The sequence below is a fragment of the Mus caroli genome, unplaced genomic scaffold, assembly GCF_978045245.1.
Source record: "Mus caroli unplaced genomic scaffold, Mus_caroli_1 scaffold_14, whole genome shotgun sequence".
Classification (NCBI taxonomy): domain Eukaryota; kingdom Metazoa; phylum Chordata; class Mammalia; order Rodentia; family Muridae; genus Mus; species Mus caroli.
The window spans coordinates 21,979,701-21,987,158 of NW_028227269.1; the positions used below are offsets into that span (position 1 = coordinate 21,979,701).

The window sequence follows — 7,458 nt, forward strand, 5'->3', positions numbered from 1 at the left end:
GTGGCAGGTAGCCTCCCTCCTCATAATGAGTGGGCAATAAGTTGATAGAGACCAACTCAGGGGCCTGTTTTATCACCAGATCTTAGAAGTAACCCTTAGCTTGAGGTTGGAACCCTTGAAGACCCCTAAGGAGGTTGCCTCTCATCTCTCTCCTTTATTTTATTTTATTTTATTTATTTATTTATTTATTTATTTATTTATTTATTTATTTATTTATTTAAGAAAGATAGGGTTTCTCTGGGTAGCCTTGTCTGTTTGGGAACTCACTCTGTCCACCAGGCTGGCCTCAAACTCAGAGATTCAGCTATTGCTGCCTCATGTTGGGATGAAAGCCATGATCTACCATTGCCTGGTGCCTTATTCTTTTTTTTTTTTTTTTTTTTTTTTGGTTTTTCGAGACAGGGTTTCTCTGTGTAGCCCTGGCTGTCCTGGCACTCACGTTGTAGACCAGGCTGGCCTCGAACTCAGAAATCCACCTGCCTCTGCCTCCCGAGTGCTGGGATTAAAGGCGTGCGCCACCACGCCCGGCCGCCTTATTCTTATATACAGAAGCATGCCAAGCCTTTTCAGGTCGCTATTTAGATATATCTTAAGTCTTATGACTATATGTAACTATGTCTGTGTATCACACATTCTGCATACTGCATTCCATACCCCAAAATTGATTGACTGCATCTCTCAGAATTGATGTTCAGTTCTTGTGACAAAGAATGCTCTAGTGAGCGTTTGCCAGTCATGTCTGTGTGGCTGAGGGAGAAAGCTCCAATGTCAATCTAGTCTCCTTCCTTCCTCCCTCTGACCTCTAACTGACCTGCACCCTGGCTCATCTCATAGCTTGTAAACAAATACCAGCAAGGCCCAGACAGTTGTCTCTCCTCCCATCTCCTCTCATCCCTTCCCCTCTCCTTCCCCTCCCCTCTTCCTCCCCTTTCCCACCCCTCCCCTCCACTTTCCCTCCCCTTTCCTCCCCTCCCTTCCTACTGATCATCTTACCTCTATTTTATGCTTCTTGTTCTTCCCCAGGTGTCCCTGCTTGCAGCCTAAGCTCCATAACTCCCCTTACCAGCTTCAGGCAACCTGTATGAACATTCCAGGTCAGACTGGGCATCTCTCTTCCAGGTCCCACAGAGACCTGAGCAGGGTTCCATTCAGAACTTGGAGGCTACCTCAGGACTATCTGCAACGTCTCTCTTTCTGGGCCTGGGAGATCTCTGAAAAAGTAAAACGTAATAACAAAATTCTAGGCCTTTAGGCCCAGGATTGGGAATGTGACCTTTGTGACTCAATGCTCCAAGGTATGTTAATCATAAAACAGATAGTGACATCTCTCCACCCACCTGCTTCCTGGGTTCAAAGAGTGTTAATTCAAAGAATGTGCTAATGTTAGGGGCTCTTAGAAACTGTCTTAAGAGATAACCTGAACAATTACCAGGTATTCCTTGTGACACTTGTGACTTTGCACTTCCTTGTGACTCTTAACTGGTATCTTTGGTATTTTCCAACAATGCCCTCCCCACTTGAGTTGTGGTTTCTTCCTTTAAATACCCCCTTACCCAGCGACTTGGCGCACCACGGTCCTCTACCCCTGCGTGGTGTATGACCGTGGGCCCAAGAGCACTCTTGAAAAAAATCCTCTTGCTGTTTGCAGCAAGAACATTTCTTGTGGGTGATTTTGGGGTGTCGCCTCTCCTGAGTCAGAACTTGGGGGAATCCTCACGCTGTGGGTCTTTCATCTCCACTAGCAGGTATCAGCTGAAACTTTGAATGGAAGACTTGTATAGTCCTGGCCTTAGCTGCCATGCTCTGACAGCTAGTGCAGGAATAATGGATCAACCACACCTTGAACATGAACACTGTTGTTAACCGAGTTGCCTTTCAAGTCTGGAGACAAACATAGGGAACAGTCAGTTCTAAGTACTTGTGCAGTGTAATTGCATCTCTGGACTGTGGCTCTCTGACCTCCATTCCTTTTCCATGCAGCCCTGAGCACAATAGAGTTTTCTTTGTCCTTTGGTCCTCTGACATTAATTCTGCTATGGAGTCCAGGTTGTCCCAGAACTCATGACTTATCTGCCTCAGTCGCCCCTTTCTGTGCTCTTATTTCTGCCCCTCACTGTACTCTCACATCTTGTGTGACATTGAGTTCTCCATTTGAGAAGACTCCCAAGGCTGGAGAGATGGCTCAGTTATTAAGAGCACTGACTGCTCTACCTAAGGTCCTGAGTTACAATCCCAGGAATCACATGTTGGCAGAGAGAGAGAGAGAGGGAGAGGGAGAGGGAGAGGGAGAGGGAGAGGGAGAGGGTGAGGGGGAGGGGGAGGGGGAGGGGGAGGGGAAGGGGGGGGGGAGGGAGAGGGAGAGGGAGAGGGAGAAAGAGAAAGAGAAAGAGAGAGAAAGAGAGAGAAAGAGAAAGAGAAAGAGAAAGAGAGAGAGAGAGAGAAAGAGAAAGAGAAAGAGAAAGAGAAAGAGAAAGAGAAAGAGAAAGAGAAAAAGAGAAGTCTTCATAACTGGGTAGACACATCCATCCATCTTCTTATTCTCCATTATTTGAATAAGTGATCCTGAACTTACTGTGTAACCTTCCCTTAGCCTGAAGCTGGCTGAGCCAGACCTTGACCTTGCTGCCACTAAGGAGATTACCTAGGGTGGAGCCTTCCTCCCTAGATCACTCAATTGTTTAGCCACTGTTGCTGATCCTCTTCAAGATACTGCTACCTGCTGAGAGGCCCAGGAGCTATTCCAGAGACTATGCCCTATCCTGCACATAATCACCTGCAGCTGGTTTCAGGCTCCAAGAATGAATGGGTGGGAATGGGCCTACGCCCTCCTTTATAAGTGCATTTGTCATTAAACATTTGATCCTTGATCAGAACATTGTCTTGGCTCCATTTCTCTCTCATCCACCTAGTTTCCCTTTCTTTAAGTGCCGGCCTACCACTCAGGTGTACCCCCTCCAAGTGAACTGCTGGATGGCTTGCAAGATTGGTGGGTGACATTAGCCAAGACACATATTTGGCCCTGAGGTACTGCTTCTGTCCAATATCTAAAACACCTTCTAGCCAACAGCACCTTTCTCCTTGAGGTGAGGTGGGAGCAAAGACAATGTCTGGCCAATCTCAGAGTCTCCAGTGCTCACCCAGGACAGGTGCTCAGTGGGTGCTTCCTGAACATCATCAGATGGTCTGGGGCTCAGACTACAGGTTCTGTGGCTTAAAGCAGGAGGGCCAATGGCCTTGCTGTGTGTGAAGCCCACTGAGTGGGGAAAGGCTGGCATGTACTCCTCTCTGACAAATTCTCGGCTGTTCCAGACATTCAAGGACTTTTCCCATGTCTACCACTTATCTGCTTCATCCCCACACTCACTGGAGAGTGAACCATAAACAGGGTGCTTGGGGAATCACAGGAAACTCACAGACCTTGGTTTATTTGATCATTTTAATATGCCAGGCCAATGGAAAGCAAGGACATAACACACAGGAACACCTGTGTTTGCAGGACGGAGGGCAGATGTCCACAGTCTTGGGCATGCATGTATCTCCTGTGTAATTAGGCAAATGAATACATAAATACCACAGCACAGCCAGACTTTGGGGTGGGGAGTATCACAGGTCACAGGGGACCATGCTATAAAGGTAGTCAGAGGCTTTAAATACAGGGGCTGAACCTTCTCACTTTATACAAAATGTATATATTAACAGTAAGGATACCACGGTATATACATGCAAGCAGCTTTGGTCAGAGAAAATAAACAAGGGAGGTGGAGCCACGCACAGGAAGGGCTTGCCTGTCTGCTCTCCATGTTCTTCATCCTCACAAAGTCAGCTGGGATCATCGAATAAATCAGCTGGTCTCGGAGATACTGAAATGTCCTGTCTGGTGTCCTTAAGGGCCTCCAGGCCCTCTGTGGGCAGGGAAGGAGCCCTACAGCTGAGAACACTTGAAACCTTGGAAGGAACCAGCCTGGACTGGATGGGGAGGGACATATATTGGGTCAGATAGAGGAGGGAGCTGCATCCAGCCAGACCAGGTGAGTGTGATGTGCTGCCTGGACCCAGGTCCCTAGAGAGCAGGAGAAATCATGGAGAAATCCACTTTTGCAAACAAAGCTGAAGATGGCAGGTCAAGCCTGTGTTTCTCACAACTGTGTAAAGCCCATTCCCCTCAGAACTGGCTAGCACTGCTGGGATCACACTGCAGCAACCGGACAATGGATGGGTCGCTCTTGGCACCTTTGTTGAATTCTTCCAGGGACATTTTGCCTGAGGAATGGAAGAGGGAGACTTAGGATTAGCCAGTGCTCTGGATAAGTCTGGAAACCTCTGGAAAATGGACAATGTCCAGTCTCTTCTCTCTCTCTCTCTCTCCCTGTCTCTCTACCTCCCTCCTTCTCTCCCTCCTTTCCTCCCTTTTGTTTTGCTTATTGAAACAGGGTTTCCTCTGTGTACAGCCCTGGCTGTTCTAGAACTCACTTTTTAGACCAGGTTAGCCCTGAACTCACAGAGAGCCTCCTGTCTCCTATGAGCTCCGATTAAAGACATGTGCCACCATGCCTGACCAGAGGGTATTTTCTTAACTAGTGATTGATGGAGCAGAGCCCAGCCCAGTGTAGGTGGTACAACTCTGGGCTAGTGATCCTGAGTTCTATAAGAAAGAAGGCTGAGCAAGCCATGGGGAGCAAGTCAGGAAGTAGCAACCCTTTCATGGTCTCTATATCAGCTCCTGCCTTCAGATTCCTGCCATGTTTGAGTCCTGCCCTCACTGCTTTTGATGATGAACAGTTATATGGAAACTGTGAGTGAATAAACCCTTTCCTCCCCAAGTTGCTTGTGGCCATGGTGTGTCATCACAGCAATGGAAACCCTAACTCAGACAACGCAGATGAAGCCTGAAGGTCAGAGGGTCTACTGACATGCCCATGGTTATAGAGTCCTAGGAAGGGTACAGGATGCAAGCTAGGGGTACCTGACCCTAAATTCTAGTCTCCCTCCCTCAATCAGAGCTGAATCAAGTGGGCTAGAAAAGGGCAAGCCTATATAGGGCAGAGGGTATATCCCAAACACCTCTGTGCCATCAACAGTTTCACAGGCTCATCTACTCCCCTCTCCCCACCCCACCCCCTCTCCCAATACCCTCTTCCCACCCGACCTGCTCACTCCTGCCATGTTTCCTACCATCATTGTTAGTGTCCATGTGCCTGAAGATCTTGTCTGTTTGCTTCTCGGGCATGGACTCGTCCCCAGGCATCTTCATCATGGAGGACACCATCTTGTAGATGGCCTGCAAAGGGGCATCTGTGAGTGTGCTCTGGAGGATGGAGGGTGGGTTATGGTCTTCTCTCAGCTAACCAAGAAGCATGGACAGGGCAGAGTCAGGACCCTTCTCTCATCAGAACAAGTTTCACAGACAAGGAGCTGGGAAAAAGGAGCCAGGAAAGTTTAAGTGACGTTCAAGAGCACAGGATACAGCTGGGGCATGGAAGAATGGAGGGCTCCTTGGTTCGGAGTAGAGGGGAGGTTGTGGGGCAAAGCGTCTCTCTGAAAGGAGGATCTTTGGTGGGGAGCTGGGAAATCCTGGAGGGAAGGTCTTAGGGGAAATACATTGAGCCCTGCCCACCCATGGGTCCTGAATCTGCAGATCCAACAAACTACGGGTGGGAAATAGTCTAGAAAATGAAACTGGAGGTACACAGACAGTTTCCTGTTATTTCCCAAATAATACAAATTTTATTAACATCTATAGCCATTGTATTAGGCACTGTATATAACTACTTTATTAATTTATTTTATGGATGTATGTAATTATTTATTTGGGGGAGGTGATCTCATGTGGAATTCAGTGGACAACTTGTGGAAGCTGGTTCTCTTTTCCTACCATGTGGGTCTTAGGGATCAAACCCAGGCTGCCAGGCTTGGTAGCAAGCACATTTACCCACAGAGTCAGCCCACTGGACCAAATACAGAGATGGTTTAGAGCATGGGGCAGGAAGATGCAGGGTGCACATAAGCATCGCTCCTGTGAAGAACTGACTGCTGACTCATCCTTTACTGTGTCATTGTGATTTCTATAGGAAGCCCTATAGACAACTAATGTGTATGCAGATGAACACCCACCCGTGCAGAGGCCAAACAGGAATACCGGTGTTCACAATATTCCCTTTACCCTCTCACTGAACCCATCTGGGGCTTACCATTTTATCTAGGTTGCCTGCTCAGCAAGATTCTGGGACTCACTTATCCCCTAGTTCTAGGGTTTCGGGCATGCTCAGCCACTCCTGCCTTTACCGTGGGTGTTGGGATCAGAACTCAGGTCCTCATGCTGGGTATCAAGTCTTCTTCCCCACTGAGTCATTTTCCCAGTTCTTGCTTTGACAATTCTTAATCTCCTATCTGAGCCTCAGATCTCATTAGAGGTTAAAAAAAAAAACACCCACTTTATAGAATTGTGTGAATAAACCTGATGGATGAGCTCAGCTGGAGCCTGATGTTCAGCATGCAATTGATAGATGCTTGGTTTTTATCTTTACTCTCTGCAAAGACATGCATTCCTTTAGTATACCCAGGTAGCAAGTGGGCAAAGGAATGACCTGGTGTATGGGGCCAAGGATGCCGGTCCTGGATCCCTGCACTCCCCATGTGCCAGGCCCTGTCAAGTGTAGGTACCTGCACTATCTCCACCATTTCACTGCTGCTGATGTAGCCATTGCTGTCTAGGTCAGACATGCTGAGGGCCCACTTGAGCTTCTATTCCAGCTTGCCCCGAGAGGTCAGGCTCAGAGCAATGATGAACACTCAGAAGTCGATGGTGCTGTCACTGTTGGTGTCAAAGGTGTGGAAAACATGTTCAGCGAACTTAGAGGCTTCTCTGTAGGGGAAAAAGTTGGCCTATCTTGAAATTGTCCACAGTTAGGTGGCCAGTGGGACAGTCATTGAGGAAGCTCTTGTACCACTCCTGAAGCTCATGGTCGGTGAAATCCCTGTGTTTCCGCAGTTCCTGCAGCACCTCAGAACCCAGCTTGATGTTCTGCTTGCCCATGGCAGCTGGCAGTGGAGACTAAACCTGCAAGGCCAAGACACAAGGTGAGCTGTGGATACCTGAAACCCCAAGTCTGACTTCCTATCACAACCTAGCACCATGCTGGCTAAGCAATATCCTCTGTATGTCCAGTGACATCCATAACAGCAGTGGTTCTCAGCCTTCCTAAAGCTGCAACCCCTTAATACAGTTCTTCATGTTGTGGTGAACCCCCAGCTATAAAGTCATTTTTGTTGCTACTTCATAACTGTAATTTTGCTATGGTTCTATATAACATGGCAAAACCCAGAACACTCTAGGAAAGATAGCAAGAATATCTCTTTATGGATAAATACAGTCTACTTGGAGCATGCATGCAGAATCATGGTATAAGAGGACAGGGAGAGACAACCTAAAATCAGTGGAATGAAGCTTTGTCAAATGTC

At 47.7% G+C, this 7,458-nt stretch overlaps 1 pseudogene across 1 annotated transcript; it reads right to left on the reverse strand.

The window, feature by feature from the left end:
• Nucleotides 1-4,162: 4,162 nt before the first annotated feature.
• LOC147001202 (hippocalcin-like protein 1) lies at nucleotides 4,163-7,033 on the reverse strand (annotated as a pseudogene). Its single transcript, XR_015045200.1, has 3 exons — nucleotides 6,661-7,033; nucleotides 5,173-5,278; nucleotides 4,163-4,260 (listed from the first exon to the last, which is right to left on the reverse strand). The product of XR_015045200.1 is annotated as a hippocalcin-like protein 1 (transcript).
• Between the last annotated feature and the right edge of the window lie 425 nt (nucleotides 7,034-7,458).